Source organism: Myxine glutinosa, chromosome 8 (assembly GCF_964187855.1).
Source record: "Myxine glutinosa chromosome 8, kmMyxGlut1.1, whole genome shotgun sequence".
In the NCBI taxonomy this organism is placed as follows: Eukaryota; Metazoa; Chordata; class Myxini; order Myxiniformes; family Myxinidae; genus Myxine; species Myxine glutinosa.
The window spans coordinates 96,950,399-96,959,762 of NC_136268.1; the positions used below are offsets into that span (position 1 = coordinate 96,950,399).

At 52.7% G+C, this 9,364-nt stretch overlaps 1 protein-coding gene across 8 annotated transcripts in view; it reads right to left on the bottom strand.

The window, feature by feature from the left end:
- LOC137432745 (regulator of G-protein signaling protein-like) overlaps window positions 1-9,364 on the bottom strand; it is a 126,037-nt gene that overhangs the window by 111,815 nt on the left and 4,858 nt on the right. The gene's annotated exons all lie outside the window — the stretch shown is intronic.

Genomic DNA, 9,364 nt, shown 5'->3' on the forward strand with positions numbered 1-9,364 from the left:
CCGTCTTTTTTTGATTCACAATCCTATGCACCTCCAATTTGTAATTAAAATACTTTAAGACCAACCTCGGCCCGCACGGGCCTGGTTATCTTCAACGAAAATCGTCACCAAACACCGGAACCAATGAGATTCGAGCATTTGAAAAAATATTTCAAAAACCAAATCACTCAATGGAGGCCGCCATCTTCCAGATGCGGAAGTATACATAAAAAAATTGCGAAAAAGTTCAATAGGAGTTTGTTTCACTCGTCTTTTTTTGATTCACAATCCTATGCACCTCCAATTTGTAATTAAAATACTTTAAGACCAACCTCGGCCCGCACGGGCCTGGTTATCTTCAACGAAAATCGTCACCAAACACCGGAACCAATGAGATTCGAGCATTTGAAAAAATATTTCAAAAACCAAATCACTCAATGGAGGCCGCCATTTTCCGGATGCGGAAGTATGCATAAAAAAATTGCGAAAAAGTTCAATAGGAGTTTGTTTCACCCGTGTTTGTTTGATTCACAATCTTATGGACCTCTAATTGGTAATTAAAATACTTTAAGACCAACCTCGTTCCCCGTGCCCACACGCGCCCTGGTTATCTTCAACGAAAATCGTCACCAATTACCGGAACCAATGAGATTCGAGCATTTGAAAAAATATTTCAAAAGAGCTTATTACCGCGTTTCGGAGGCTGAAAACGGCGTCAAATATTCAAAAATTGACGAAGAATTTTTTTTTTAAAATCTCGCGGCCGTAGGGCATAGTTTTTCACGGCCGGAAATATCCGAAGTTGCTTAATTCACCGAATTAATCAAGAAGGAATTTTTATAAATTTTAATCTCATCCAGAATGCAAATGGTGTCATTTTGAACTTGGTACGGTAACTACTACACCGACCTACCCCCAACTACCTAACCTACTGATGCCATAGTGATGGGTAAAATAGTGGCAAGAGGCTTTGGCTTCGCCGGCTCATTGCGGCTTTGCAGTCGGGTACTAGTAATTATGAGGAGAAAAAGAACAACAATGAAATCGCGCTACTGCATTTAAATTGTATTTGGAAATCAAGAAAATGGTCTTTCTTCCACGTTGATGTGTTTTTATCATATTTTGCCACCAAAACAGCATGCAATCACGTGACCAGAATTCATTATTTTCTCAGAATTGAACCGACCGATTCGCAAAAAATGGAAACAAAATGGCGCACATGGCCCACGTGACCAGAATTTTCCGGACGCGTCATATCGCCATTTTGTGCATGGACTCTACCAAAACCCCCACTCGTACTCCCCCTAATTCTTCTCCTCAACATGCGACCTACACTATTCTTCAAAGGTTTGGTCATGATCGATTAAAACGGTTGATTTGATCACGCTCCCCCCTTTTCCAAATCCTTTAGTTTTTCATCATCAACAATGATCAAATTTTCATCATCAAAAGTTTGCTCAGGTATCCATCTCGTCCACCCGTTGCGTTCTCCCGTACCCCTCATCATTACCTGCATCCATTGCCCTTTTGCCTTCGCGCTCGGCAAGCGGAGCAGATCATTAATAGCTTCGTTATATTAGCAAAAAATGGCCGCCGTAGTCAGATTCTAAACGATACCACAACCAATGAAAGTTTGAGACAAATATCCCTGTTATTGAAATGTGCTGTTCATACTTTTATTGTTCCTTCTACTTTTCATCCGAATTAGTTAACATCTCAAAACATGCAAAATCCTTCCATCCCCTTCCCAAAATGCATCGTGATGGTTGGTGGTCCATCGATAAGCTCGGCAGGGGGTTCCTCCTTCTAATCTCCATTTCCTTTATTTCCCTCTTCCTCGTAGCCTACTCTGGAGCCACTGCTAGTGCTAACACAATACATAAATTTGGGGAAGTTGTTGTCACAGGAAGATCGAGTAAAACTGAAAATGACGACCCGGACAGAATTTGTTCGAGTACCAAGATAGCATTGTTTACATGGAGACCGCCATGTTGTTAAGCGGTGCCGAAAGGCGAGCACTCCATTCCTTTGAGCGCTTTGAATCAAGCGAGCTGCTTGGCAAGCGTAAAGCGCACTGTACTTAACGGGATCGTTTCACACAAAATTAATGTCCCAAGACTCGTTTCATACCTTTCTGGGACCCCATTTGTCCCGTTTCTTCAGTACTTCAAACAGTATTTGAAAAGCGAAAGGCGGCACGTAACGCAGGCGCGTACGCTTCCATCATGGCGACCGTACACCGGCCAAATATCTCATCGATCGATAGACGTCATGGGACTTATTGATCGGGAGTGATGTCACCGTTAATAAGCACGTTCAATTCCTTTCATTTTTTTTTTTTTTGCAAATGAGATTGTGCGTTAATTGTGGAAAAAGCGATGATGAAATGCAGTTGTGAAAACTGCACGAACAATTAATAATGCACTTTAGCAAGTTACATTTCATTTTTATTTTATAACATTTATTTATACATTTCAAAATCCGACATTATAAAGGAGATGAGTACACAAAATAAAACGTAAAAAAGTACACTTCTCACAATAACATATATGTGGTATTGTGGTGCCTTGCCACATTATACACCATGGTGTATTATATTGCATACATTGTAGCGGCTACCGCTGGGTTTTCACAATCGCCTTGCACCTATCAAGGACGCGGAGCGATCACCATGCCGGGCTCGCCCAGGACGCCCGGGCAGGCCCGCGCTCAACTTGCCAGGCCTCGGTCGGGACGCCCGGGCATGTCCGGGCATGCCCGGGCAGGCTCGCCCTCAACTTGCCAGGCCGCAGCCAGGACGCTGGGCCACGCCCCCTCTCGCCTTTCCTGGGAAAACGCTCCGGGATAATATGTATATATATTGCTGCCCGATAAACGGGCTTTTCAGAGTGCCTGAGTGTTTGGTTTGATTAAAGCAACTCGGATGAATTCCAGCTTTTTGTCGTGTCCATTCTTCCGATCGACGTGGGAGCCCCAGCTCCTTCATTGGTGACCTACCTACATGGACACGGCAGTCGCCCTTAAACTGCCTACCTTCTGGGAGGCTCACGCGGCGGTTTGGTTCGCACAGGCGGATTCCCTGTTCGCCCTGCGAGGCATCACGGCCGACGACACCCGCTTCCACCATGTGGTAGCAGCGCTCGGTTCGGCCACCGCGGCCCGCGCCCTGAGCCTCCTCGAGAGCCCGCCAGCCGCTGACAAATACGGTGCGATTAAGAAGCTTCTCCTCGACGCTTTCGCCCTCCCATCGGCGGAACGCGCACGGCGCCTGCTCGACCTGCCCGAGCTCGGCGACACGCGCCCTTCCGAGCGAATGGACTACATGCTTTCACTGCTCGGCGAGCACTCTCCGGCATTCCTGTTCCGGGAGCTGTTCCTCCGTCAGCTGCCTAACCCGGTACGCCTCGCCCTGGCAAGCACGACGATCACAGATCCCCGGGCCCTTGCCAGAGAAGCCGACAAGATCTCCGCCGCAGGTCAGCGCATCGCAGCGGCGACATGGGACCCACCGCCGTCCGACGCAACACCCATGGCGCCCAAGCACCCGGCACGGTCGACGACCGAACTGCTGACGCAATTGGCGGCCGCTACACCGAGCCGACCACCTCCAGCACGACGACCGGGGCCTCCACCTGACCAAGCGTGGTGTTACTATCATGCCAGGTTCGGACAGAAGGCCCGGACATGCCGACCCCCGTGCACCTTCGGCAGGCCGGGAAACGGCCGGGCCGGCGTTCATTACCAGCCATGAGCGCCGGCCACACGGGCAACTTACTGTTCATCACGGATAAAGCATCCAGACGGCGCTTCCTGTGCGACACCGGCGCCCAACTGAGCGTCATACCCGCCTCTGACCAGGACAGGCAGTCCGCGGTTTGCGGCCCCTCCTTGGTTGCGGCCAACGGATCGACCATCCGCACCTTCGGCCCGCGCAACGTCACCCTCTGCTTCGGCGGCCAACGCTTTGCTTGGACGTTTGTAACCGCAAACGTGCCCATGGCTCTGCTAGGCGCCGACTTCCTCTGCGCACACGGACTGCTGGTGGACGTCCAACGGCGTCGTTTAATCAACGCCGAAACCTTCAGCTCCCTGGTATGCACATTGAGCAGCTCCGCGCCGACCGAGCTGGCATGCGCCGTCCCGGCGGCGAACGAGTTTGCTCGCCTGCTCACGGAGTTCCCGGCCCTCACGCGGCCGACGTTTTCGGCCGTCGCAGTACGGCATGGGATCGAGCACCACATACCAACCACGGGCCCGCCGGTCTACGCCAGGGCCCGCCGCCTCGACCCAGCCAAGCTCGCCGTGGCGAAGGCCGAATTCGACGCGTTGGAGCACCTCGGCATCGTGCGGCGCTCCGATAGCGCGTGGGCCTCGCCACTGCACATCGTGCCAAAGCCGGGGGGTGGATGGCGCCCGTGTGGCGACTACCGCCGTCTCAATGACGCTACCACCCCCGACAGGTACCCGATCCCGCATATCCAAGACTTCTCCGCCCGTCTGGCGGGACGGGTCATTTTTTCGAAAATTGATCTCATACGGGGATATCACCAGGTACCTGTCAGGGCGGCCGACGTCCCTAAAACGGCAGTCATCACGCCGTTCGGCTTATTCGAATTCTTGCGGATGCCGTTTGGTCTCAAGAACGCGGCTCAGGCGTTCCAGCGCTTGATGGACGGCGTGCTGCGTGACCTGCCGTTCCTTTTCGTTTACCTGGACGACATCCTCGTCGCCAGCACGTCCCGGGCCGAGCACCTCCTCCACCTCCGAACACTGTTCGGGCGCCTCAGCGAGCACGGCCTCATCGTCAACCCGGCCAAATGCCACTTTGGCACGACGGCCGTTGATTTTTTGGGCCACCACATCACCAAGAACGGGGCCGTGCCGCTGCCAACCAAGGTCGAGGCCATCACCACGTTCCCGCGTCCCCGCACCATAAAGGCCCTGCAGGAATTCCTGGGAATGGTGAATTTTTATCACCGCTTCGTGCCCCGCGCTGCTCAACTCATGCGGCCCCTCTACGAAGCCCTCCGGGGCAAGCCGGCCAAGCACGACATCGCCTGGTCCGCAGCAATGGATGCGGCCTTCCAAAGCTCAAAGCGGGCCCTCGCCGACGCAACACTGCTCGCTCACCCGGTGCTCAACGCTCCCATCGCCCTCACCACGGATGCCTCCGACTACGCGGTGGGCACCGTACATGAGCAATGGGTGAACGGGATTTGGCAGCCACTCGCTTTTTTCAGCCGGCAGCTCCGGCCGAACGAGCTCAAATACAGCACGTTTGACCGGGAGCTCCTCGGTCTACACCTGGCCGTCCGCCATTTCCGCCACCTCCTGGAGGGCCGACCTTTCACGGCGTTCGTCGACCACAAGCCGTTGGTTTACGCCATGGCCAAGGTCACGGAGCCGTGGTCGGCCCGCCAACAGCGCCACCTCTCCGCCGTGTCGGAGTTTACCACGGACATCCGGCACGTCGCCGGCAAAAACAATGCCGTGGCCGACTGTCTTTCCCGGGCCAGCGCGAACGCGGTCCACCTGGGCGTGGACTTTGCGCTTATGGCGGCGGACCAAACCACCGACACCACGGTGCAAGCCCTCCGGGCGGCGGACACGGGCCTCCGCCTGGCCGACATCCCCTTCGCGGACACTGTCCTGCTCTGCGACGTCTCCCAAGGCCAGCCTCGCCCCATCGTGCCCGTCACCTGGCAACGCCGCATCTTCGCCTCCCTCCACGGCCTTTCCCACCTGGGCCGGAAAGCTTCCCAGAAGCTGGTGTCGGCGCGATTCGTCTGGCACGGCCTTTGTCGGGACGTCCGCGATTGGACCAGCACCTGCACGGCCTGCCAACGGGCCAAGGTCCACCGACACACCCAGGCCCCGCTGGCACCTTTCACCGTGCCCGAACGACGTTTCGACCACGTCAACGTGGATCTGGTGGGCCCCCTCCCCCCGTCACGGGGGTTCACACACCTGCTCACCATGGTGGACAGGACCACCAGGTGGCCGGAGGCCGTTCCCCTCGTCTCCACCACCACCGCCGACGTGGCGCAGGCTTTCATCACCACCTGGGTCGCCCGCTTCGGCGCACCGGCAGACATCTCGTCAGACCGCGGACCACAGTTCACCTCCGAGCTGTGGGGCGCGGTCGCCCGCAACCTGGGGGTCAAGCTCCACCGTACTACGGCCTACCACCCCCAAGCAAACGGGTTGTGCGAGCGATTCCACCGCTCCATGAAGGCCGCGCTCATGGCCGGCCTTCAAGACGGCGGTTGGGCCGACCGGCTGCCGTGGGTCCTTTTGGGCCTCCGCACGGCCCCCAAGGAGGACCTCCAGGCATCCACCGCCGAGCTGGTCTATGGCCAGGCGCTACGCGTCCCGGGCGAATTCGTGCCTGACGCTACCAGTCCCTGGTCCGCAGCTCACCAGCGCTCGGACCTCCAGGAGGCCGCCCGACGGTTTGCCCCCGTGCCAACATCCCACCACGGTGACCGCCAGTCCTACGTCCCCCCAGCACTTCGCACAGCGGAGTATGTTTTTGTGCGTCACGACGCACATCGGGGGTCACTCCGGCCGCCGTACGACGGGCCCTTCCGGGTGCTGCGACGGGACGACAAGTCGTTCGTCATCGACATCGGCGGCAGGTCGGACCGGATTGCGGTGGACCGCCTCAAGCCGGCGCACGTGGACGTCGACCACCCACCACGGGTGGCCCTTCCGCCGCGGTGGGGCCGCCCCCCGTCCACAGTGCCCCCCACTCGACCGCCCACCACCACACCGGACCCCCTCCCACGACCCGCCAGGGGTCGCTTCGGCCGGGTCATCAGGACCCCCCTCAAATTGACCCTGCCGGTGCAAGTCGATTCTGGGGGGACGTGTGTAGCGGCTACCGCTGGGTTTTCACAATCGCCTTGCACCTATCAAGGACGCGGAGCGATCACCATGCCGGGCTCGTCCAGGACGCCCGGGCAGGCCCGCGCTCAACTTGCCAGGCCTCGGTCGGGACGCCCGGGCATGACCGGGCATGCCCGGGCAGGCTCGCCCTCAACTTGCCAGGCCGCTGGGCCACGCCCCCTCTCGCCTTTCCTGGGCAAACGCTCCGGGATAATATGTATATATATTGTTGCCCGATAAACGGGCTTTTCAGAGTGCCTGAGTGTTTGGTTTGATTAAAGCAACTCGGATGAATTCCAGCTTTTTGTCGCGTCCATTCTTCCGATCGACGTGGGAGCCCCAGCTCCTTCAACATGAGATCCCGTGCTGTGTGGATAACGGAATGACGTCATTACGCCAACGGGAGAGGAAGGATGGGAGGGTTGGTTGTGCACTTGTGTTTTCGAATATAACGGTTGCTCTTGGAGTTACGATGGTTCTCCTGCTTCCTTCATGCTTTATCAACACAGCAATCCACACACAGTACATTCACAATGGGCCATTAGGGCCTGCGGCAGCCCGCTTTACCCGTGGCCATGCCCTAGTGTCCCACATTATTTTTCCTCAGATCTTGGTCACCCTGCTCCATTATGCAATCCACATTTGGTAGCACGAAGACCCACAGGAACCAGCGTGATTACGGGTCACCACTATCACTAGCGGTGCTCGTTTAATCAGCCATATGGAATTAGAACATCCCCCTTCCAGTTCTTGTTGTTTCCCAGCATCGTGACAGTACAGTACAGTACAGTCCAGTAACATGTGTTCAAAAGCATACAAACTCAACACAAACCATAACATCCCTCCCCCATTTGAATAGGTAGACTGTGCATGAGTTTACTGTTCAATCATTCAAGCTACTCGACCTTCCAAATTTCCCAAAAAAAATTCACAACATTCAATTCAACATTTCACCTTCTTCCATTAAATCTCACCTGGATTCATTACCTCCCACCAAAGGTGGATGCAGGTTATGTTTTCACCCATGTCGGTCCGTTTGTGAACAAAATACCTCAAAACGTTGTAAAAATTCAGACTGATTCAGACGAAATTTGTCAGACATGTAACGTATCAAGGACGAAATGATTCGATTTTGGTGAAGATCCGGATTCGGCTCCTATATATTTTAAGTGATTCGTCACCATTGGGAGATCAGGCCAAAAACGATACATAGCAGGATATCTCAAAACGTTATGGACGGATTTGGACGAAACTTGTTGGACAGGTTGTGTGTCTGACAAGGACGATTCGATTCGATTTTGGTGAAGATCTGAATATGGAGTCGAATATGATAATTATTTAATTTTTCGTAAGTGATTCTTCACCATTGAGAGATAGGGCCAAAAACGATACATAGCAGGATATCTCAAAACGTTATGGACGGATTTGGACGAAACTTGTTGGACAGGTTGTGTGTGTGACAAGGAAGAATCAATTCAATTTTGGTGAAGATCTGAATATGGATTCGGATATGAGAATTATTTAATTTTGTAAGTGATTCTTCACCATTGGGAGATTGGGCCAAAAACGATACATAGCGGGATATCTCAAAACGTTATGGACGGATTTGGACGAAACTTGTTGGACAGGTTGTGTGTGTGACAAGGAAGAATCAATTCAATTTTGGTGAAGATCTGAATATGGATTCGGATATGAGAATTATTTAATTTTGTAAGTGATTCTTCACCATTGGGAGATTGGGCCAAAAACGATACATAGCGGGATATCTCAAAACGTTATGGACGGATTTGGACGAAACTTGTTGGACAGGTTGTGTGTGTGACAAGGAAGAATCAATTCAATTTTGGTGAAGATCTGAATATGGATTCGGATATGAGAATTATTTAATTTTGTAAGTGATTCTTCACCATTGAGAGATAGGGCCAAAAACGATACATAGCGGGATATCTCAAAACGTTATGGACGGATTTGGACGAAACTTGTTGGACAGGTTGTGTGTGTGACAAGGAAGAATCAATTCAATTTTGGTGAAGATCTGAATATGGATTCGGATATGAGAATTATTTAATTTTGTAAGTGATTCTTCACCATTGGGAGATTGGGCCAAAAACGATACATAGCGGGATATCTCAAAACGTTATGGACGGATTTGGACGAAACTTGTTGGACAGGTTGTGTGTCTGACAAGGACGATTCGATTCGATTTTGGTGAAGATCTGAATATGGAGTCGAATATGATAATTATTTAATTTTTCGTAAGTGATTCTTCACCATTGAGAGATAGGGCCAAAAACGATACATAGCAGGATATCTCAAAACGTTATGGACGGATTTGGACGAAACTTGTTGGACAGGTTGTGTGTGTGACAAGGAAGAATCAATTCAATTTTGGTGAAGATCTGAATATGGATTCGGATATGAGAATTATTTAATTTTGTAAGTGATTCTTCACCATTGGGAGATTGGGCCAAAAACGATACATAGCGGGATATCTCAA